Source organism: Cupressus sempervirens, chromosome 1 (assembly GCF_028749045.1).
Source record: "Cupressus sempervirens isolate cs-2001-9-10 chromosome 1, ASM2874904v1, whole genome shotgun sequence".
In the NCBI taxonomy this organism is placed as follows: domain Eukaryota; kingdom Viridiplantae; phylum Streptophyta; class Pinopsida; order Cupressales; family Cupressaceae; genus Cupressus; species Cupressus sempervirens.
Genome location: NC_143118.1, coordinates 606,854,282 through 606,877,337, shown reverse-complemented (window position 1 = coordinate 606,877,337; position 23,056 = coordinate 606,854,282). Strand labels below are relative to the sequence as shown.

At 47.2% G+C, this 23,056-nt stretch overlaps 1 non-coding gene and 1 pseudogene across 1 annotated transcript; both read right to left on the bottom strand.

The window, feature by feature from the left end:
• Positions 1 to 8,585: 8,585 nt before the first annotated feature.
• On the bottom strand, positions 8,586 to 9,687 carry LOC149578951 (25S ribosomal RNA; annotated as a pseudogene).
• A 224-nt stretch (positions 9,688 to 9,911) lies between these two features.
• LOC149578950 (5.8S ribosomal RNA) lies at positions 9,912 to 10,065 on the bottom strand. The gene has a single exon (XR_016358188.1). It is a non-coding gene; the product is annotated as a 5.8S ribosomal RNA (ribosomal RNA).
• Positions 10,066 to 23,056: the final 12,991 nt, after the last annotated feature.

The following is a 23,056-nucleotide window of genomic DNA, read 5'->3' as shown; positions in this document are numbered from 1 at the left end:
TTAAAGGGTCGACTTGGTGAGAGTACTTGGTGGGCCGACCTGGTGGGGTGACTTGATGAGCAAACTTGAGAAGTCAACTTGGTGAGAGTACTTGGTGGGCTGATCTGGCGGGGTGACTTGATGAACGAATTTAAAGAGTCGACCTTGTTGGCCGACTTGGCAGAGTGACTTCATGAACGAACTTAAAGAGTCCACTTGGTGGGCCGACCTGGTGGGGTGACTTGATGAACGAACTTAAAGAGTCGACTTGGTGAGAGGAATTTGTGGGCTAACCTGGCGGGGTGACTAGATGAATTAACTTAAAGAGTCAACATGGTGGGGTGACTTGATGAACGCATTGGAAGGGTCGAGTTGGTGGGGTGACTCTATGAACGGACCTAAAGAGTTGACTTGGCGAGACCACTTGGTGGGGTGACTTTATGAACAGACTCAAAGAGTCGAATTGGTGAGAGTACTTGGTGGCTCGACTTGATGAGCGCACTTGAAGAATCGACTTGGTCAGAGTACTTGGTGGGGTGACTTGATGAATGGACTCTAAGAGTCAACTTGCTGAGAGTACTTGGTGGCTCGACTTGATGAGCAGTCTTAAAGAGTCCACTTGGTGAGAGTACTTGGCAGGGTGAACTGATGAACAGACTTAAAGAATCAACTTGGTGGGAGTACTTGGTTGGCCAAACTGGTGGGGTGACTTTATGAACGGACATAAAGAGTCAACTTGGTGAGAGTACTTGTACTTGTTCTAGTGACTTGATGAACAGACTTAAAGAGTCGACTTGGTGGGGTGACTTGATGAAAGGACTTAAAGAGTCGACTTGGTGAGAGTACTTGGTCGGGTGACTTGATGAACGCACTTGAAGAATTGACTTGGTTAGAGTACTTGGTGGGGCGACTTGATGAATGAACTTAAAGAGTCGACTTGGTGGGCTGACCTAGCGGGGTGACTTGATGAACGAACTTAGAGAGTCGACTTGGCTAGAGTACTTGGTGACTTGGTGGGCCGACCTGGCCGGGTGACTTTATGAACGAACTTAAAGAGTCCACTTAGCTGGCCGACCTAGCGGGGTGACTTGATGAATGAACCTAAAGAGTCAACTTGGTGGGCAGACATAGCGGGGTGATTTGATGAGCGAGCTTAAAGAGTCAACTTGGACAGAGTACTTGGTGGGGAGACTTGATGAACGAACCTAAAGAGTCAACTTGGTGGGCCGACCTGGCAGGGTGACTTGATGAATGAACTTAAAGAGTCAACTTGGTGGGCCGACCTAGTAGGGTGACATGATGAACAAACTTAAAGAGTCGACTTGGTGAGAGTAGTTGGTGGGCCGACCTGGCAGGGTGACTTGACGAACAAACTTAAAGAGTTGACATGGTGAGAGTACTCGGTGGGCTGACCTAGTCATGTGACTTGATGAACGAACTTAATGAGTCAACTTAGTGAGCCAACTTGGCCGGGTGACTTGATGAATGAACTTAAAGAGTCGACTTGGTGGGTCGAACAAGCGGGGTGACTTGGTGAGAGTACTTGGTGGGCTGACCCAGCAGAGTAACTTGATGAACGAACTTAGAGAGTCAACTTTGTGAGAGTACTTGGTGGGTTGAACTGGCGGGGTGACTTGATGAACAAACTTAAAGAGTTGACTTGGTGAGAGAACTTGGTGGGCTGAGCTAGCGGGGTGAATTGATGAACGAACCTAAAGAGTCAACTTTGTGAGAGTACTTGGTGGGCTGACCTAGTGGGGTGACTTGATGATCGAACTTAAAGGGTCGACTTGGTGAGAGTACTTGGTAGGCCGACCTGGCAGAGTGACTTAATGAACGAACTTAAAGAGTCAACTTGGTGAGAGTACTTGGTGGGGTGACTTGATGAACAAACCTAAAGAGTCGACTTGGTGAGAGTACTCGGTGGGCCGACCTGGCGGGGTGACTTGGTGAGCAAACTTAAAGAGTCGACTTGGTGAGAGTACTTGGTGGGGTGACCTAGCGGGGTGACTTGATGAACGAACTTAAAGAGTCAACTTGGTGGGCTGACTTAGCAGAGTGACTTCATGAATGAACTTAAAGAGTCCACTTGGTGGGCTGACCCTGCGGGGTGACTTGATGAACGAACTTGAAGAGTAGACTTGGTGAGAGTAATTTGTGGGCTGACCTGGTGGGGTGACTTGATGAATGAACTTAAAGAGTCGACTTGGTGGGGTGACTTGATGAACTCACTTGAAGGGTCGACTTGGTGGGGTGACTCTATGAATGGACCAAAAGAGTTGACTTGGTGAGAGTACTTGGTGGGGCGACTTGATGAATAGACTTAAAGAGTCGACTTGGTGAGAGTACTTGGTGGGGTGACTTGATGAGCGCACTTGAAGAATCGACTTAGTTAGAGTACTTGGTGGGGTGACTTGATGAACGGACTCAAAGATTCAACTTGCTGAGAGTACTTGGTGGCTCGAATTGATGAGCAGACTTAAAGAGTCAACTTGGTGAGAGTACTTGGCAGGGTGAACTGATGAACAGTCTTAAAGAATCGACTTGATGGGAGTACTTTGTTGGCCGAACTAGTGGGGTGACTTGATGAATGGACATAAAGAGTCAACCTAGTGAGAGTACTTGTACTTGTTTTGGTGACTTGATGAATGGACTTAAAGAGTCAACTTGGTGGGGTCACTTGATGAAAGGACTTAAAGAGTTGACTTGGTGAGAGTACTTGGTGGTGTGACTTGATGAAAGAACTTAAAGGGTCGACTTGGTGGGGTGACTTGGTGAACGGGCCTAAAGAGTTGACTCAGTGAGAGCACTTGGTGGGGTGACTTGATGAACGAACTCATAGAGTCGACTTGGTGAGAGTACTTGGTGGCTCGACTTGATGAGCAAACTCAAAGAGTCCACTTGGTGAGAGTACTTGGCAGGGTGAACTGAAGAACGGACTTAAAGAGTCGACTTGGTGGGTCGACCTGATGGGGTGACTTGATGAAGGGACATAAAGAGTCGACTTGGTGAGAGTACTTGTTCTGGTGACTTGATGAACGAACTTAAACAGTCGACTTGGTGGGGTGACTTGATGAAAGGACTTAAAGAGTCGACTTGGTGAGAGTACTTGGTGGGGTGACTTGATGAACGCACTTGAAGAATCGACTTGGTTAGAGTACTTGGTGGGGTGAACTGATGAACGGACTTAAAGAGTTGACTTGCTGGGAGTACTTGGTGGGCTGACCTGGTGGGGTGACTTGATGAACAGACTTAAAGAGTCGACTTGGTTAGAGAAATTTTTTTGGTGACTTGATGAACAGACTTGAAGAGTTGACTTGGTGGGGTGACTTGATGAAAGGACTTAAAGAGTCGACTTGGTGAGAGTACTTGGTGGGGCCACTTGATGAACGGACTTAAAGGGTCGACTTGGCGGGGTGACTTGATCAATGCACTTGAAGGGTCGAGTTGGTGGGGTGACTCTATGAACAAACCTAAAGAGTTGACTTGGTGAGAGCACTTGGTGGGGTGACTTGATGAACAGACTCAAAGAGTCAACTTGGTGAGAGTACTTGGTGGCTCGAATTGATGAGCGCACTTGAAGAATTGACTTGGTCAGAGTACTTGGTGGGGTGACTTAATGAACAGACTCAAAGAGTCAACTTGCTTAGAGTACTTGGTGGCTCAACTTGATTAGCAGTCTTAAAGAGTCCACTTGGTGAGAGTACTTGGCGGGGTGAACTGATGAACGGACTTAAAGAATTGACTTGGTGGGAGTACTTGGTTGGCTAAACTGGTGGGGTGACTTGATGAACAGACATAAAGAGTCGACTTGGTGAGAGTACTTGTACTTGTTCTAGTGACTTGATGAACGAACTTAAGGAGTCAACTTGGTTGGGTGACTTGATGAAAGGACTTAAAGAGTCGACTTGGTGAGAGTACTTGGTTGGGTGACTTGATGAACACACTTGAAGAATCAACTTGGTTAGAGTACTTGGTGGGGTGACTTGATGAACGAACTTAAAGATTTGACTTGGTGGGCCAACCTGGTGGGGTGACTTGATGAACAAATTTAGAGAGTCGACTTGGTGAGAGTAGTTGGTGACTTGGTGGGCCGACCTGGCCGAGTGACTTGATGAACAAACTTAAAGAGTCGAGTTGGTGAGAGTACTCGGTGGGCTGACCTGGTCACGTGACTTGATGAACAAACTTAAAGAGTTGACTTGGTGGGCTGACTTGGTTGGGTGACTTGATGAACGATTTTAAAGAGTCAACTTGGTGGGTCAAACTAGTGGGGTGACTTGGTGAGAGTACTTGGTGGGCTGGCCTGGCAGGGTGACTTGATGAATGAACTTAGAGAGTCGACTTTGTGAGAGTACTTGGTGGGTCGAACTGGTGGGGTGACTTGATGAACGAACTTAAAGAGTCGACCTGGTGAGAGAACTTGGTGGGATGAGCTTGCGGGGTGAATTGATGAATGAACCTAAAGAGTCAATTTTGTGAGAGTACTTAGTGGGCTGACCTGGCGGGGTGACTTGATGACCGAACTTAAAGGGTTGAATTGGTGAGAGTACTTGGCGGGCTGACCTGGCGGAGTGACTCGATGAACGAACTTAAAGAGTCGACTTGGTGAGAGTACTTGGTGGGGAGACTTGATGAACAAACCTAAAGAGTCAACTTGGTGAGAGTACTCGGTGGGCCGACCTGGCGGGGTGACTTGGTGAGCAAACTTAAAGAGTCAACTTGGTGAGAGTAGTTGGTGGGCTAACCTGGCAGGGTGACTTGATGAACGAACTTAAAGAGTCAACTTGGTGGGCCGACTTGGCAGAGTGACTTCATGAACGAACTTAAAGAGTCCACTTGGTGGGCCGACCTGGTGGGGTGACTTGATGAACAAACTTAAAGAGTCGACTTGGTGAGAGTAATTTGTTGGCTGACTTGGCAGGGTGACTTGATGAATGAACTTAAAGAGTTGACTTGGTGGGGTGACTTGATGAATGCACTTGAAGGGTTGACTTGGTGGGGTGACTCTATGAACGGACCTAAAGAGTTGACTTGGTGAGAGTACTTGGTGGGGTGACTTGATGAAAGGACTTAAAGAGTCAACTTGGTGAGAGTACTTGGTGGGGCGACTTGATGAACGCACTTGAAGAATCAACTTGGTTAGAGTACTTGGTGGGGCATCTTGATGAACAAACTCAAAGAGTCAACTTGGTGAGAGTACTTGGTGGGTCAACTTGATGAGCAGACTTAAAGAGTCAACTTGGTGAGAGTGGGCCTAACGGGGTGAGGTGGTGAGTGGGCCTAACGGGGCGAGTTGTAGGGGTGACTTGGCGAGTGGAATTAGAGAGCCAATGTGGTGAGGTGACTTGGCAAGCGGGCTCAAAGAGTCAACATGGTGAGGCGACTCATGGTGAGGAGCTATCCTTGAGGCAACTTGGTGGGCCTACTTGATTAGTCAACTTGGTGAGCCAACCTGACGAGCTAACACGGTGAGTGGGCTTAAAGAGGCAACGACTTGGTGGGGTAACTTGACAAGCCAACTTATCGAGGTGAGATGGTGAGTCGACTTGGTGAGCCAACTTGGTGGGTGCACTTAAAGAGTCAACTTCGTGAGGTGACTCAGCGAGTTAGCTCCCTGATGCAACTTGGTCAGGCCGACCTGGTGAGTGAACTTAAAGAGGCGACTTGGGCAGGCTGACCTGGTGAGTGAACTTAAAGTGTTGACTTGGCAACGTACTTGCACAATCAACTTAGTGAGCTAACATGGTGAGTTGGCTTAGAGAAGCAACTTAGTGGGGCAACTTGGTGAGCACACTTGCTAGGGCAAGGTGGTAAAATGACTAGGTGATTCGACTTAGTGAGATGACTTGGTGAGCAAACTTAAGGGGTCGACTTGGTGGGGCAACCTGAATAGTTGACTCGGTAAGCTGACTTGGGGAGCCAACATGGTGAGCGGTCTTAAAGAAGAGGTGACCTGGTGGGGCAACCTGGTGAGGCGAGATGGTAAGTCATCTTGGTGAGCTAGCTTGATGAGCTGTGAGCGGACTTAAAGAGTCAATTGTTGATTTGGCAAAGACCACATGGTCAGATGACTTGGTGAGCCGACCTGGCTAGCAAAATTGGCAAACAAACTTATAGAATCGACTTGCTATCCCCAGCTAGAATCGCACGCCTGGGTCGACCCAACTTGGGTCACCCGACTCCATCGCCCCAGCCTCGGGCAACCCGACTGGGTCGCCAGAGTCGGTCAACGAGGGGAAAAAAATAATCATGGGAGGCCCTGTACAGTGAAAAGCACTAAATTTTGGGTATTACAAAAAAAAAAAACAAGTTACCCGCTTTTGGATCACGCACAAGTTTCAGTTCACGTATTGCCGAGCCGACTCAAGGCGTTATGCCTAGCTAGCAAGATTTGAGGTAGGGTAGCCAATTTGAGAATTTTATTTATAAAAAGAGATCGTGATAGGCCCCATAAGGCAAAAAAGAATGAAATTTTGGGAGTTCAAAAACAAATGTTACCCAGTTTTGGATCGCGCACAAGGCTCGGGTCACATAGCATCGAGGTGCCCTAGGTGACATGATTCGAGCGAAAAGTCGACGGTGGCATGAGTCGTGCAAAAACATTGGAGGCCATTAAGGCTTGAGGCGCTTCGAGTCAAGGTTACCGAGGTGGGTCGGGTTGAAAACTTTGGGCGTTAACCAAAAAGAAAAAGATAACCACTTTTGGATCACGTACACAGCTCGAGGCACTTAGAATCAAGTCGAGAACGGTGACATGAGTCGTGCAAAAAATTTGGAGATGACTCGAGTCGGGGCATCCAACTCTATCCGAGTTCAAAACTTTGGGACTTGACAAAAAAAAGAAAAAAGAAAAGAGTTACCCGATTTTGGATCACGTAAGTGACTTGGGCCACTCAGAATCAAGGCAAGTGCGGTTACATGAGTCAAGCAAAAAAAAAAATGGAGGTGGTTAAGGCTCGAGGCAATTCGAGTCCGGGTAGCTTAGTCGATTTGAAAACTTTGGCCGTTAGCCAAAAAAAGAGCTAATCGCTTTTGGATCACGTACATGACTTGGGGCACATAGAATCAAGTCAAGCACGGTGACATGAGTGGTTCAAAGAAATTGCAGGCGATTAAGGCTCAAGGGGATTTGAGTTGGGGTTGTTGACACGATTCGGGTTGAAATCATTGGGTGTTAACCAAAGAAGGAAGAAGTTAACCGCTTTTGGATCACGTACATGACTTGGAGCACCAAGTTGAGCACAGTGACATGAGTCCTACGAAAAAACTAGAGGTGGTTAAGGCTTGAGGCGTTACGAGTCAGGGTTGCCGACACAATTTGGGTTGAAAACTTTGGGCGTTAACCCAAAAAAAGAGTTGACCACCTTTGGATCATGCACATGACTCGGTGCACTTAGAATCATGTTGAGCACGGTGACATGAGAAATGCAAAAAAATTGAAGGTAGTTAAGGATCGACGTAATTTGAGTCAGGGTTTGGGTAGTAGGGGCGATTCATGTTGGGGTCGCTGACACAGTTCAAGTTGAAAACGGTGACATGGGGTGTGCAAAAAATTCGAAGGCGATTCGAATCGGGGTAGCCAACTCGATTTGAGTTCAAAACTTTGGGCGTTAACCAAAAAAATAAGTTGACCAATTTTGGATCACGTACATAAGTCGTCTGCCCTCGCAAAAATTACAAAACCCGGGGACCCGCCTGGAATTTGCAGTCGAAAGATTTTTCTGCCCTCACAAAAATTTACAAACCCCACCCGCTCGAAATTTGGACTTGGAAGATTTTTTCGCCCTCACAGAATTTACAAACCCCACCCGCTCGGAATTTGGCACTTGGAAATTATGAAACCTCGCCGCCCGAAATTTGGACTTGGAAGATTTTTCTGCCCTCACAAAAATTGCAAACCTGACGCACATGGAAATTGCACTTGGAAGACTTTTTCGCACTCGCAGAATTCAAAAAACCCCACCCGTGGGGAATTCGGCACTTGGGAGATTTTTCCGCCCTTTCGAAAATTGCAAACCCCACCAGCTCGAAATTCGGGACTCGAGAGATTTTTTTCCCCCTCGTGGAAATTTTACAAAACCCCACTCACCCAAAATTTGGCACTCAAGAGATTTTTCTACCCTGGCAGAAATTTCTACAAAACCCCTCCCTCCCACCCGGAATTTGGCACTCAGGAGATTTTTCCGCCCTAGCAGAAATTGCAAACCCCACCCGCCAGGAATTTGGCACCTGAGAGATTTTTACGCCCTCGCAAAAATTGCAAGCCTCACCCATCGAGAATTTGGCACTTGGGAGATTTTTCGCCCTCGCAAAAATTTTCACAAAACCCCACCCTCTCAAAATTTGGCACCTGGGAGAGTTTTCCCGCCCTCAAAAAAAATTACAAACCCCACCCACCCAAAATTTGGCACTTGGAAGATTTTCCCACACTCGCACAAATTGTAAACCCCACCTGCTGGGAATTTGGCACCTGAGAGATTGTTACGAGCTTGCAAGAAAAAACCTTGCAAACCCCACCCCCACCTATAATTTGGCACTTGGGAGATTTTCTCGCCCTCACGCAAATTACAAACCCCACCTGCCTCAAAGTCAAAAAAGGTTTTACGAATCGAGGCGACAGAGGGCTGAATCTCAATGGATCGTGGCAGCAACGCCACTCGGCCACTTACAATACCCTGTCGCTTATTTAAGTCATCTGCAAAAGATTCTTCTCGCCGACTGCTTGAAATTAATATCCAAGGTTACTCTAATGGGCTATTGTGTCGATCGGAGATGGCCAATGACACGGGCGCCTGGGAGTGCAAGAGCACTCCTACTGCGGGTTGGGATGTAGCCGGAGAGAGATATACGCCGCATCTAGCATGGATTCTAACTTAGAGGCATTCAGTCATAATTTGACACATGGTAGCTTTGCGCCACTGGCTTTTCAACCAAGTGCAATGACCAAATGTGTGAATCAACGGTTCCTCTCGTACTAAGTTGAATTACTATCGTAGCACGGATCATCAGTAGGGTAAAACTAACCTGTCTCACAATAGTCTAAACCCAGCTCACGTTCCCTATTGGTGGGTGAACAATCCAACACTTGGTGAATTCTGCTTCATAATGATAAGAAGAGCCGACATCGAAGGATCAAAAAGCAACGTCGCTATGAACGCTTGGCTGCCACAAGCCAGTTATCCCTATGGTAACATTTCTGACACCTCTAGCTTCAAATTCTGAAAGTCTAAAGGACTGACTCACACCATTCCATATCCGACTGGGACACATCACCGGCCTCCATCCGCTTCCCTCCTAGCAATTTCAAGAACTCTTTAACTCTCTTTTCAAGGTCCTTTTCATCTTTCCCTCATGGTACTTGTTCGCTATCAGTCTCTTGCTTGTATTTAGCCTTGGATGGAATTTACCACCTTATTAGGGCTGCATTCCCAAACAACCTGACTCGTCAACAGCGCCTCGTGGTGCGATAGGGTCCGAGCCTGACGAGGCTCTCTCCCTCTCTGGCGCCCCCTTCTAGGGGACTTGGGCCTAGTCCATCACTAAGGATGCTTCTACAGACTACAATTCGACAGGCGCGACCGTCAATTTTCATGCTGGGCTCTTCCCAGCTCGCTCGCCGTTACTAGGGGAATCCTGGTAAGTTTCTTTTCCTTCGCTTATTGATATGCTTAAACTCAGTAGGTACTCACGCCTGACTTTGGGATGCGGTAGAGATGTAGCAATGCCTGCACTATAGCAGGCCGCTAAGCCCAGAATAAAGTTCCTCGCAAGGAATCGTTCGATCGGTGCAAACCAATGATGGCCTTTGTGAGCCACTGCTCGTCGCGATGGATCGACGAACCTCATGCTCATTTCAGCCAACCGCGCGCCACTCATGAACACGGATGGCTATCTCTGCTCCTCGCTAGGGAGGGAAAAATTTTATAGTGTGAGGCCCAAGAAGACGTGCCCTTAGCTGAGGCCTCGGGCGTAACTTGTGTTCAAAGACTTGATGATTCACGAGATTTTGCAATTCACACTAAGTATCGCATTTTGCTACATTCTTCATCGTGGCGAGAGCCAAGATATTTGTTGCCAATAGTCATGATTTTGTTTTGTTTTTGTCTTTCAGTGACCCAAGCATGCAAGGCACTGGCTCGTGCTTCATTCTTTGGATTTCTAAGGTGCGCGATGCACCCTTGTGTTGGGTGTTGACACATCTTGAACCCCGAGCACCCAATGGTTGTGACGAGAAACATTGTGGTGTGTCCCCACCCCATCACCTCACAAAGGTGGGAGGCGATGCATGGGAGAGCCATGTCAGTGGATGGGGCCCCTGCCCCACAAATCATGCGAGTGCACCCATCCTAAACACAGAATGCTCCAAGTGACGATTCAACACACCTGGGCAAGGCAACCGGGGGTTGCAGTAGTCCCAACTTGCCACTGTCGAAATGATGGATCCCTGGCACATCACTGTGCATGTGATCAGACCATGAAATCTCAATGGGGGACGAGGCTTGGACCCCCTCTGAACTACAACCGAGCAGAGACCTCTCGCTCCAATGTGGACGTTGTTTGAAGGCACTGATCCTAATCCAGATTGCATCCGAGTCTCTTCTTCACCCCGCAGGGAATCCACACTTTAGATCACCGGCATTCGATGTGACCGTCGACCTCGATGGTGCTGGACCCGTAGCATGGACATCTAGCACAAGACAAGGGCTTGCCATTAGATCAACTTCAAAATTGCAAAACAGATGCGATGTAGAATGGCAACTGCTTCCAAGTCTCTTCCGTAATTGCATCGGTCGAGTGATCAAAGAAGGTGATCTAAGAGAGGGTCCAAGCGTAGCCATTCGTTGGGGGATTCACGCTGATCCTTTTTCTAAAATTGCGCTAGCTGAGTGACAAGAAAACATGATCTAAAGGAGAGTCCAGGAATAGAACCCTCGAGGTTGGGCTTCATGCCCCTCTAATTGATTCAACGTCGGTGTCCACCGTTTCTAAATCTGACATATCCATCCACCTTGACAGTGGCATTGAATCAATGAGGGGGGCACAAGAAAGGCTCGCGGCAACCAGCTCTCCTATATAAGCTATTAGTATGAGGCTCGCTCTGCATTAGAAATTAGCGAACAGGCCGACAATTGCCTTAAAAATCCAAATCCTTCAAAATTATGACCAAACAGCCATTCACGACCCAATTTTTTATGAGGTCGGAAGAGGAGCAAAAGATTGTCATCGATTATGAGATGTGAGTGCATGGAGCCAAGGGACTGAAATGGTCATCGAGCTCATCCGATCAATTGGATGAATTTCACCTTGAAGGGGGCCCAATCCAAAAGTTTTGGAGGTTATCTCCTGGAACTTTCAAGAACAAGGCCCATCTTACATGCAAACTCTGCTACTATGCAAAAATAGGTTGCAATTAAAGAGAAATTGCGAGGCCGTCACAATGGCCCGAGGCCAATACTCCAAGTAAGTCAATTTTCTCTTGCAATCACCATGTTGCAGTTCACAGAGAGATCTCCCCATTCACTTGTGACGCAATGCACAATCCAAGTGCTAGACATGAGCTCGCCCTTGAAAGAAAGACCACTTTCAAAGACATCCCCCGATGACACATTGGAATGACAACCTCTGTTGAACCATTCCCAATGTTGTGCCGATCGAGTTGGCACAGAGGCGACCTTAGGGAGCTCCCGCATAGCAATTGGGATGTGCTTTTGTACCCATCTCTCACAAAAAAAAATGTTAGCTGTGAAAAAATTTAGAATCCAAGGCTCCTATCCATCGATATCATTGGCACTGGGTCTATATATTCAAAGGCCACGGAGATGTTCCGATAAGAGAAGCTCCCCTGCTTACTTGCACAAACATCCCAAATGCTAGACACAAGCTCCTACCCTTAGCATCACTCTCCAGATCGCCAAAATGACACATTTGAATGACAACCACTGTCGAACAACTCCCGAATTTGTGCCGATGGAGTGAGAAAGACAAGCAACTTTGGGGAGCCACGCATAGCAAACGGGCTGCTGCTTCATTCTGCTCTTATATATAGATCCGATGTCATTGATTTCATTTGGAATCCGAGGCTGCATTCATCCTTGCTCACACAAGCAATGGCTCTTCTCATCGAATGGTCACAGGGAGCTTCCAATTACAAAGGCTCCCTTGTCACCCGTGATGTGCAGCCCAACTGCTAGACGATGGCTCGCCCTTCAGATCGCTGCCCAGGCAACCACCACAATGACACCATTGGAACGAAAACCACTGCCAAACCATTCCAAATTTTTTTTTCCAAAGAAGTTGTTGCAAAGAGAATGACTCTGGGGAGAGAGCCCTCACATAGAAAAATCGGGATGGCTTCACAGCCCTCCCAATAGAAATGATGTTGGTGCCAATATTCCAAATTCGAATAACATGTCTTTCTCAAACACCAGCACTGATTCTATTGGGGAGGGTTGCTGAGAGCTTCTTTTGTTATCAAAGCCTCCCATTGTAGCTGCGATAAACACATAAAAAATATTGCTAGAGCGCCAAGCACCCACCTCATGGCTAGACACAAGGGCTCGCCATTAGATCAACTTTGAAATCAAAGAACAGACACGCTGTAGAATGGAAACCACTGCAAAGTCTCTTCCGTAATTGCGTCGGTTGAGAGATCAAAGAAGGTGATCTAAGAGAGGGTCTAAGCATAGGAATTCATTGGGGGATTTGCACTGATAGCAAAAATTAATGCAATACCCGAGCATCACCAGACGGAGGTTCTAGACGAGGGCTCCTATTTTAGATCAAGTTTTAAAATCACCAAGTAGATGCAGTGAGGGCTGGCAACTGCTGCCAAACCTTTTTCCGAAATTGCGCCAGTTGAATGACAAGAAAACATGATCTAAAGAAGAGTCGAGGAATAGCACCTCGAGGATGGGCTTCATGCCCCTCCAATTGATTCAATGTTGGCGTCCACCATTTCAAAATATTACATTTGCATCTACCTTAACACCGGTGTTGAATCAATGAGAGGGGCACGGGAGAGGCTCGCGGCAACAACCTCTCCTATATAAGCTATTAGTGCGAGGCTTGCTCTGCATTAGAAATTAGCGAACACACCGACATCCGCCTTAAAAATCAAAATCATTGAAAAATCTGACCAAATTGCCATACATGACCCAATTTTTTATGAGGTCTTCTAAGGAGCAAAAGATTGTCATCGATTAGGAGATGTGAATTCATGGAGCCAAAGGGATTGAAATGGTCGTTGAGCTCATCCAATCAACTGGATGAATTTCACCTTGAAGGGGCCCAATCCAAAAGTTCTGGAGGTCATCTCCTAGAACTCTCAAGAACAAGGCCCATCTTACTTGCAAACTCTGCTACTGCACAAACATAGGTTGCAATTAAAGAGAAATTGCAAGGCCATCATAGTGGCCCGAGGCCAATGCTCCGACTAAGTCAATTTTCTCTTGCAATCACCATGCCGCCATTCACAGAGAGATCTCCCCATTTACTTGTGATGTGATGCACAATCCAAGTGCTAGACACGAGCTCGCCCTTGAAAGGCCACTTTCCAAGACATCCCCCGATGACACATTGGAATGACAACCGCTGTCGAACCATTCCCAATGTTGTGCCGATCGAGTTGGCATAGAGGTGGTCTTAGGGAGCTCCTGTGTATCGATCAGGAAGTGCTTTCGTACCCATCTCTCACAAAAACCAATGTTAGCTAAACAATTTTAGAATCCAAGGCTCGTATCCATCGATATCGTTGGCACTGGGTCTATATTCAAAGGCCATGGAGAGGTTCCGATAAGAGAAGCTCCCTTGCTCGCTTGCACAAACATTCCCAAATGCTAGATGCAAGCTCTCTCCCTTAGCATCACTCTCTAGATCACCACAATGACACATTGGAATGACAACCATTTCAAACAACTCCCAAATTTGTGCCGATGGAGTGAGAAAGAAGAGCCAGATCGGGTCGACGAAAATGGCTAAGCCAGATCGGGTCGGCCAACATGGCTTGGCCACCATTTTTTGCCGAGAGCTTTCGATATTAAAGCTCCCATGTAGCCATGATAAGTACACCATGACAAATTGCTAGAGCGCTGAGCACCCATAGCAAATTTCCATTATACCAAGCAACGCTGGAGTGCTAGACAAGGGCTCACGTTTAGATCAAGTTTTAAAATCACCGAAAAGACATGCCATGGATCAGCAACTGCTGCCTCACCTTTTCCAAAATTGAGTCATCAAAAAACATGATCTAAAGGAGAGCCGAGGAAAAGCACTAAGATTGCTTCATGCCCCTTTCATTGATTCAACATCACCATACACCATTTGAAAACCCAACAATCCGATCCACCTAGACACCAATGTTGAATCAATGAAAAGGGCATGGGAGAGGCTCGCAGCAACAACTTCTCCTATATAAGCTATTAGTGCGAGGCTCATTCTACATTAGAAATCTGCGATAGCACGGACAACTCCCTTAAAAATCCAATTCAATGAAAAATGTCACCAAACAACCATCCACGACACCGTTTTTGGAGCTCGGCCAGATCGAGTCGGCCAGCATGGCTTGCCTAGAATGGCTCAGCCAGCATGGCTTGGCCAGCATGGCTCGCCCAGATCGGCTTGGCCAACATGGCTCGACCAGCATGGTGACTTGGTGACTTGGTGAGAGTACTTGGAACTGTCAAGAACAAAGGCCAATCTTACATGCAAACTCTGCCACTGTGCAAACATAGGTTGCAATTATAGAGAAATTGCAAAGCCGTCACAATTGCCCGAGGCCAATGCTCCAACTACTAAGTAAATTTTCTCTTGCAATTCCCATGCCGCCGTTCACAGAGAGATATCCCCATTCACTTGGGACGATGCACAATCCAAGTGCTAGACACGAGCTCGCCCTTGAAAGGCCGTGTTCCAAGACATCTCGATGACACATTGGAATGACAACCGCTGTCGAACCATTCCCAATGTTGTGCCAATCGAGTTTGCACAGAGGTGATCTTATGGAGCTCCCGTGTAGCAATCAAGAAGTGCTTTCATTCCCTTCTCTCACAAAAACCAATGTTAGCTAAACAAATTTAGAATCCAAGGCTCATATCCATCGATATTATTGGCACTGGGTCTATATTCAAAGGCCACAGAGAGGTTCCGATAAGAGAAGCTCCCCTGCTCGCTTGCACAAACATCCCCAAATGCTAGATGCAAGCTCCCACCCTTAGCATCGCCCTCCAGATCACCACAATGACACATTGGAATGACTACCGCTATCAAACAACTCCCAAATTTGTGCTGATGGAGTGAGAAAGAAGAGCCAGATCGGGTCGACAAAAATGGATAAGCCAGATCGGGTCAGCCAGCATGGCTCGCCCAGATCAGGTCGGCCAACATGGCTCAGCCACCATTTTTCGCCGAGAGCTTTTGATATTAAACCTCCCATGTAGCCGTGATAAGTACACCATGAAAAATTGCTAGAGTGCCGAGCACCCATAGAAAATTGCCATTATACCAAGCAACAACGGAGTGCTAGACAAGGGCTCACATTTAGATCAAGTTTTAAAATCACCAAAAATACACGCCATGGATCGGCAATCGCTACATCACCTTTTCCAAAATTGAGTCATCGGAAAACATGATCTAAAGGAGAGCTAAGGAAAAGCACTAAGATCGCTTCATGCCCCTTTCATTGATTCAACATCACCATACACCATTTGAAAACCCAACAATCCAATCTGCCTAGACACCAATTTTGAATCAATGAAAGAGGCAAGGGAGAGGCTCACGGCAACAACCTCTCCTATATAAGCTATTAGTTCGAGGCTCGCTCTACATTAGAAATCTGCGATAGCATGGACAACTCCCTTAAAAATCCAATTCAATGAAATATGTGACCAAACAACCATCCATGACACCATTTTTGGAGCTTGGCTAGATTGGGTCAGCCAGCATGGCTCGGCTAGCATGGCTCACCAAGATCGGCTCAGCCAGCATGGCTTGGCTAGAACGACTCACCAAGATTGGGTCGGCCAGCATGACTCACCTAGATCAGCTCGGCCAACATGGCTCGCCCAGATCGGGTTGCCCAGCATGGCTCACCCAAATCGGCTTGGCCAGAATGGCTCGCCCAGATCGGCTCGGCCAGAATGGCTCGCCCAGATCGGCTCAGCCAGCATGGCTCGGCCAGAATGGCTTGCCTAGATCGGTTCGGCCAGCATGGCTCGCCCAGATCAGCTCGGCCAGCCTGGCTCACCCACCATTTTTCAAGCACACTACCTCCCCTATATAAGCTATTAATGCAAGGCTTACTCTACATCTAAAATGTACATTCAGTGCACAGGTACCTTAAAACCCAATTCAATGAAAAATGTGACCGAATAGCCATCCACGACCCCATTTTTCATGAGGTTGTCAACAGAGACAAAGATTGGCATTGGTTAGGCGATTTGATTGCATTAGTCAGGGGGGTAAATTGATCAATTTTTCGAGACCGACTAGAATGGCTCGACGACCATTTTATATCGGAAGCTACCCGATTTGAGAATTATGACTCAAGTAGAATGGCTCGGGTACCCATTTTACGAACTTAAAGAGTTGACTTGGTGGACCGACCTAGCAGGGTGACTTGATGAACAAACTTAAAGAGTCAACTTGGTGAGAGTACTTGGTGGGCCGACCTGGCAAGGTGACTTGATGAACTAACTTAAAGAGTCGACTTGGTGAGAGTACTTGGTGGGCTGACCTGGTCACGTGACTTGATGAATGAACTTAAAGAGTTGACTTGGTGGGTCGACTTGGTCGGGTGACTTGATGAACAAACTTAAAGAGTTGACATGGTGTGTCAAACTAGCAGGATGACTTGGTGAGAGTACTTGGTGGGCTGACCTGGCAGGGTGACTCGATGAACGAACTTAGAGAGTCGACTTTGCGAGAGTGCTTGGTGGGTCGAACTGGCAGGGTGACTTGATGAACGAACTTAAAGAGTCAACTTGGTGAGAGAACTTGGTGGGCCGAGCTGGCAGGATAAATTGATGAACGAACCTAAAGAGTCAACTTTGTGAGAGTACTTGGTGGGCCGAGCTGGCGGGGTGACTTGATGACCGAACTGAAAGGGTCAACTTGGTGAGAGTACTTGGCGGGCCGACCTGGCAGAGCAACTTAATGAACGAACTTAGAGAGTCAACTTTATGAGAGTACTTGGTGGGGTGACTTGATGAAAAAACCTAAAGAGTCAACCTGGTGACTTGATGAACGAACTTAAAGAGTCGACTTGGTGGACCGACCTGGCATGGTGACTTGATGAACAAACTTAAAGAGTTGACTTGGTGAGAGTACTTGGTGGGCCGACCTGGCGGGGTGACTTGATGAACAAACTTAAAGAGTCGACTTGGTGAGAGTACTCGGTGGGCCAATCTAGTCACGTGACTTGATGAACAAACTTAATGAGTGAACTTGGTGAGCCAACTTGGCCGGGTGACTTGATGAACGAACTTAAAGAGTTGACTTGGTGAGAGTACTTGGTGGGGTCGAACTGGCGGGGTGACTTGATGAACCAACTTAAAGAGTCAACTTGGTGAGAGAACTTTGTGGGCTGAGCTGGTGGGCTGAATTGATCAACGAACCTAAAGAGTCGACTTTGTGAGAGTACTTGGTGGGCCGACTTGGCAGGGTGACTTGATGACCGAACTTAAAGGGTCGACTTGGTGAGAGTACTTGGCGGGCCGACCTGGCGGAGTGACTTGATGAACGAACTTAAAGAGTCAACTTGGTGAGAGTACTTGGTGGGGTGACTTGATGAACAAACCTTAAGAGTCAACTTGGTGAGAGTACTCAGTGGGCCGACCTGGCGGGGTGACTTGGTGAGAAAACTTAAAGAGTCAACTTGGTGAGAGTACTCGGTGGGGTGACCTGGCGGGGTGACTTGATGAACGAACTCAAAGAGTCAACCTTGTGGGCCGACTTGGCAGAGTGACTTCATGATCGAACTTAAAGAGTCCACTTGGTGGGCCAATCTGGCAGGGTGACTTGATGAACGAACTTAAAGAGTCAACTTGGTGAGAGTAATTTGTGGGCTGACTTGGCGGGGTGACTTGATGAATGAACTTAAAGAGTCGACTTGGTGGGGTGACTTGATGAACGCACTTGAAGGGTCAACTTGGTGGGGTGACTCTATGAATGGACCTAAAGAGTTGACTTGGTGAGAGTACTTGGTGGGGCGACTTGATGAACAGACTTAAAGAGTCAACTTGGTGAGAGTACTTGGTGGGGTGACTTGATGAGCGCACTTGAAGAATCGACTTGGTTAGAGTACTTGGTGGGGTGACTTGATGAACAGACTCAAAGATTCGACTTGCTGAGAGTACTTGGTGGCTCGAATTGATGAGCAAACTTAAAGAGTCCACTTGGTGAGAGTACTTGGTGGGGTGAACTGATGAATGGACTTAAAGAATCAACTTGGTGGGAGTACTTGCTTGGCCGAACTGGTGGGGTGACTTGATGAACGGACATAAAGAGTCGACTTGGTGAGAGTACTTGTACTTGTTCTAGTGACTTGATGAACGAACTTAAAGAGTCGACTTGGTGGGGTCACTTGATGAAAGGACTTGAAGAGTTAACTTGGTGAGAGTACTTGGTGGGGTGACTTGATGAAAGAACTTAAAGGGTCGACTTGGTGGGGTGACTTGGTGAACAGACCTAAAGAGTTGACTCGGTGAGAGCACTTGGTGGGGTGACTTGATGAAAGAACTCAAAGAGTCAACCTGGTGAGAGTACTTGGTGGCTCGACTTGATGAGCAGACTCAAAGAGTCCACTTGGTGAGAGTACTTGGTGGGGTGAACTGATGAATGGACTTAAAGAGTCGACTTGGTGGGAGTACCTGGTGGGGTGACTTGATGAAGGGACATAAAGAGTCAACTTGGTGAGAGTACTTGTTCTGGAGACTTGATGAATAGACTTAAACAGTTGACTTGGTAGGGTGACTTGATGAAAGGACTTAAAGAGTCGACTTGGTGAGAGTACTTGGTTGGGTGACTTGATGAACACACTTGAAGAATCGACTTGGTTAGAGTACTTGGTGGGGTGACTTGATGAACGGATTGAAAGAGTCAACTTGGTGAGAGTACTTGGTGGCTCGACTTGATGAGTAGACTTAAAGAGTCAACTTGGTGAGAGTACTTGGCGGGGTGAACTGATGAACAGACTTAAAGAGTCGACTTGCTGGGAGTACTTGGTGGGCTGACTTGGTTTGGTGACTTGATGAACGGACTTAAAGAGTTGACTTGGTTAGAGTACTTGTTCTGGTGACTTGATGAATGGACTTGAAGAGTCGACTTGGTGGGGTGACTTGATGAAAGGACTTAAAGAGTTGACTTGGTGAGAGTACTTGGTGGGGCAACTTGATGAATAGACTTAAACGGTTGACTTGGCAGGGTAACTTGATCAATGCACTTGAAGGGTCGAGCTAGGTGGGTGACTATATGAACGAACCTAAAGAGTTGATCGGGTGAGAGTACTTGGTGGGGTGACTTGATGAACATAGTTAAAGAGTCAACTTGGTGAGAGTACTTGGTCGGGTGACTTGATGAACGCACTTGAAGAATCAACTTTGTTAGAGTACTCGGTGGGGTGACTTTATGAACGATCTTAAAGAGTCAACTTGGTGGGCCGACCTGGCGGGGTGACTTGATGAACGAACTTAGAGAGTCGACTTGGTGAGAGTACTTGGTGACTTGGTGGGCCGATCTGGCTGGGTGACTTGATGAACAAACTTAAAGAGTCCACTTGGTGGGACGACCTCATGAGGTGACTTGATGAATGAACCTAAAGAGTCGACTTGGTGAGAGTACTTGGTGGGACAACATAGCAGGGTGATTTGATGAACAAACTTAAAGAGTCAACTTGGTGGGCCGACTTGGCAGAGTGACTTCATGAACAAACTTAAAGAGTCCACTTGGTGGGCCGACCCTACGGGGTGACTTGATGAACGAACTTAAAGATTCGACTTGGTGGGAGTAATTTGTGGGCTGACCTGGCGGGGTGTCTTGATGAATGAACTTAAAGAGTTGACTTAGTGGGGTGACTTGATGAATGCACTTGAAGGGTCAACTTGGTGGGGTGACTCTATGAACGGACCTAAAAAGTTGACTTGGTGAGAGTACTTGGTGTGGCGACTTGATGAATAGACTTAAAGAGTCAACTTGGTGAGAGTACTTGGTGGGGTGAGTTGATGAGCGCACTTGAAGAATCAACTTGGTTAGAGTACTTGGTGGGGTGACTTGATGAACGAACTCAAAGATTCGACTTGCTGAGAGTACTTGGTGGCTTGACTTGATGAGTAGACTTAAAGAGCCCACTTTGTGAGAGTACTTGGCAGGGTGAACTGATGAACAAACTTAAAGAATCAACTTGGTGGGAGTACTTGGCTGGCCGAACTAGTGGGGTTACTTGATGAATGGACATAAAGAGTCGACCTGGTGAGAGTACTTGTACTTGTTCTGGTGACTTGATGAATGGACATAAAGAGTCGACTTGGTGGGGTCACTTTATGAAAGGACTTAAAGAGTTGACTTGGTGAGAGTACTTGGTGTGGTGACTTGATGAAATAACTTAAAGGGTCAACTTGGCAGGGTGACTTTGTGAACGGACCTAAAGAGTTGACTCGCTGAGAGCACTTGGTGGGGTGACTAGATGAACGGACTCAAAGAGCTGACTTGGTGAGAGTACTTGGTGGCTCGACTTGATCAGCAAACTCAAAGAGTCGACTTGGTGAGAGTACTTGGTAGGGTGAACTGATGAACGGACTTAAAGAGTCAACTTGGTGAGAGTACTTGTTCTGGTGACTTGATGAACGAACTTGAACAGTCGACTTGGTGGGGTGACTTGATGAAAGGACTTAAAGAGTCAACTTCATGAGAGTACTTGGTGGGGTGACTTGATGAACACAGTTGAAGAATCGACTTGGTTAGAGTACTTGGTGGGGTGACTTGATGAACGGACTCAAAGAGTCAACTTGTTGAGATTACTTGGTGGCTCGACTTGATGAGCAATCTTAAAGAGTCAACTTGGTGAGAGTACTTGGTGGGGTGAACTGATGAACGGACTTAAAGAGTCGACTTCTTGGGAGTACTTGGTGGGCCTACCTGGTGGGGTGACTTGATGAACGGAATTAAAGAGTCGACTTGGTTAGAGTACTTGTTCTAATGACTTGATGAACGGACTTGAAGAGTCGACTTGGTGGGGTGACTTGATGAAAGGACATAAAGAGTCGACTTAGTGAGAGTACTTGGTGGGGCGACTTGATGAATGGACTTAAAGGGTCGACTTGGCTTGGTGACTTGATCAATGCACTTGAAGGGTCAATTTGGTGGGGTGACTTGATGAACAGAACTAAAGAGTTGACCTGGTGAGAGTACTTGGTGGGGTGACTTGATGAATAGAGTTAAAGAGTCAACTTGGTGAGAGTACTTGGTCGGGTGACTTGATGAACGCACTTGAAGAATCGACTTGGTGGGCCGACCTAGAGGGGTGACTTGATGAATGAACCTAAAGAGTCGACTTCGTGAGAGTACTTGGTGGGCAGACATTGCGGGGTGATTTGATGAACGAACTTAAAGAGTCAACTTGGTGAGAGTACTTGGTGGGGTGACTTGATCAATGAACCTAAAGAGTCGACTTGGTGGGCCGACTTGGCAGGGTGACTTGATGAATGAACTTAAAGAGTCAACTTGGTGGGCTGACCTGGTAGGATGACTTGATGAACAAACTTAAAGAGTTGACTTGGTGAGAGTACTTGGTGGGCCGACCTGGCAAGGTGACTTGATGGACTAACTTAAAGAGTTGACTTGGTGAGAGTACTCGGTGGGATGACTTGGTCACATGACTTGATGAACGAACTTAAAGAGACGACTTGGTGGGCCAACTTGGCCAGGTGACTTGATGAACAAACTTAAAGAGTCGACTTGGTGGGCCGACCTGGCGGGGTGAGTTGGTGAGAGTACCTGGTGGGCTGACCTGGCAGGGTGACTCGATGAACGAACTTAGAGAGTCGAATTTGTGAGAGTTCTTGGTGGGTCAAACTGGTGGGGTGACTTGATGAACAAACTTAAAAAGTTGACTTTGTGAGAGTACTTGGTGGGCCGACCTCGCTGGGTGACTTGATGACCGAACTTAAAGGGTCGACTTGGTGAGAGTACTTGGTGGGCCGACCTGGCGGAGTGACTTGATGAACAAACTTAGAGAGTTGACATTGTGAGAGTACTTGGTGGGGTGACTTGATGAACAAACCTAAACAGTTGACCTGGTGAGAGTACTTAGTGCGCCAACCTGGTGAGAGTACTTGGTGGGCCGACCTGGCGGGGTGGCTTGATGAGCAAACTTGAAGAGTCGACTTGGTGAGAGTACTTGGTGGGCTGACCTGGCGGGGTGACTTGATGAACGAACTTAAAGAGTTGCCCTTGTGGGCCGAGTTGCCAGAGTGACTTCATGAACAAACTTAAAGAGTCCACTTGGTGGGCCGACCTACCAGGGTGACTTGATGAACGAACTTAAAGAGTCAACTTGGTGAGAGTAATTTGTGGGCTAACCTGGTGGGGTGACTTGATGAATTAACTTAAAGAGTCAACATGGTGGGGTGACTTTATGAACACACTTGAAGGGTGGACTTGGTGGGGTGACTCTATGAACGAACCTAAAGAGTTGACTTGGTGAGAGCACTTGGTGGGGTGACTTGATGAACAGACTCAAAGAGTCGAATTGATGAGAGTACTTGGTGGCTCGACTTGATGAGCGCACTTGAAGAATCCACTTGGTCAGAGTACTTGGTGAGGTGACTTGATGAATGGACTCTAAGAGTCAACTTGCTGAGAGTACTTGGTGGCTCGACTTGATGAGTAGTCTTAAAGAGTCCACTTGGTGAGAGTACTTGGCGGGGTGAACTGATGAACAGACTTGATGAACGGACATAAAGAGTCAACTTAGTTAGAGTACTTGTACTTGTTCTTGTGACTTGATGAACGGACTTAAAGAGTCGACTTGGTGGGGTGACTTGATGAAAGGACTTAAAGAGTCGACTTGGTGAGAGTACTTTGT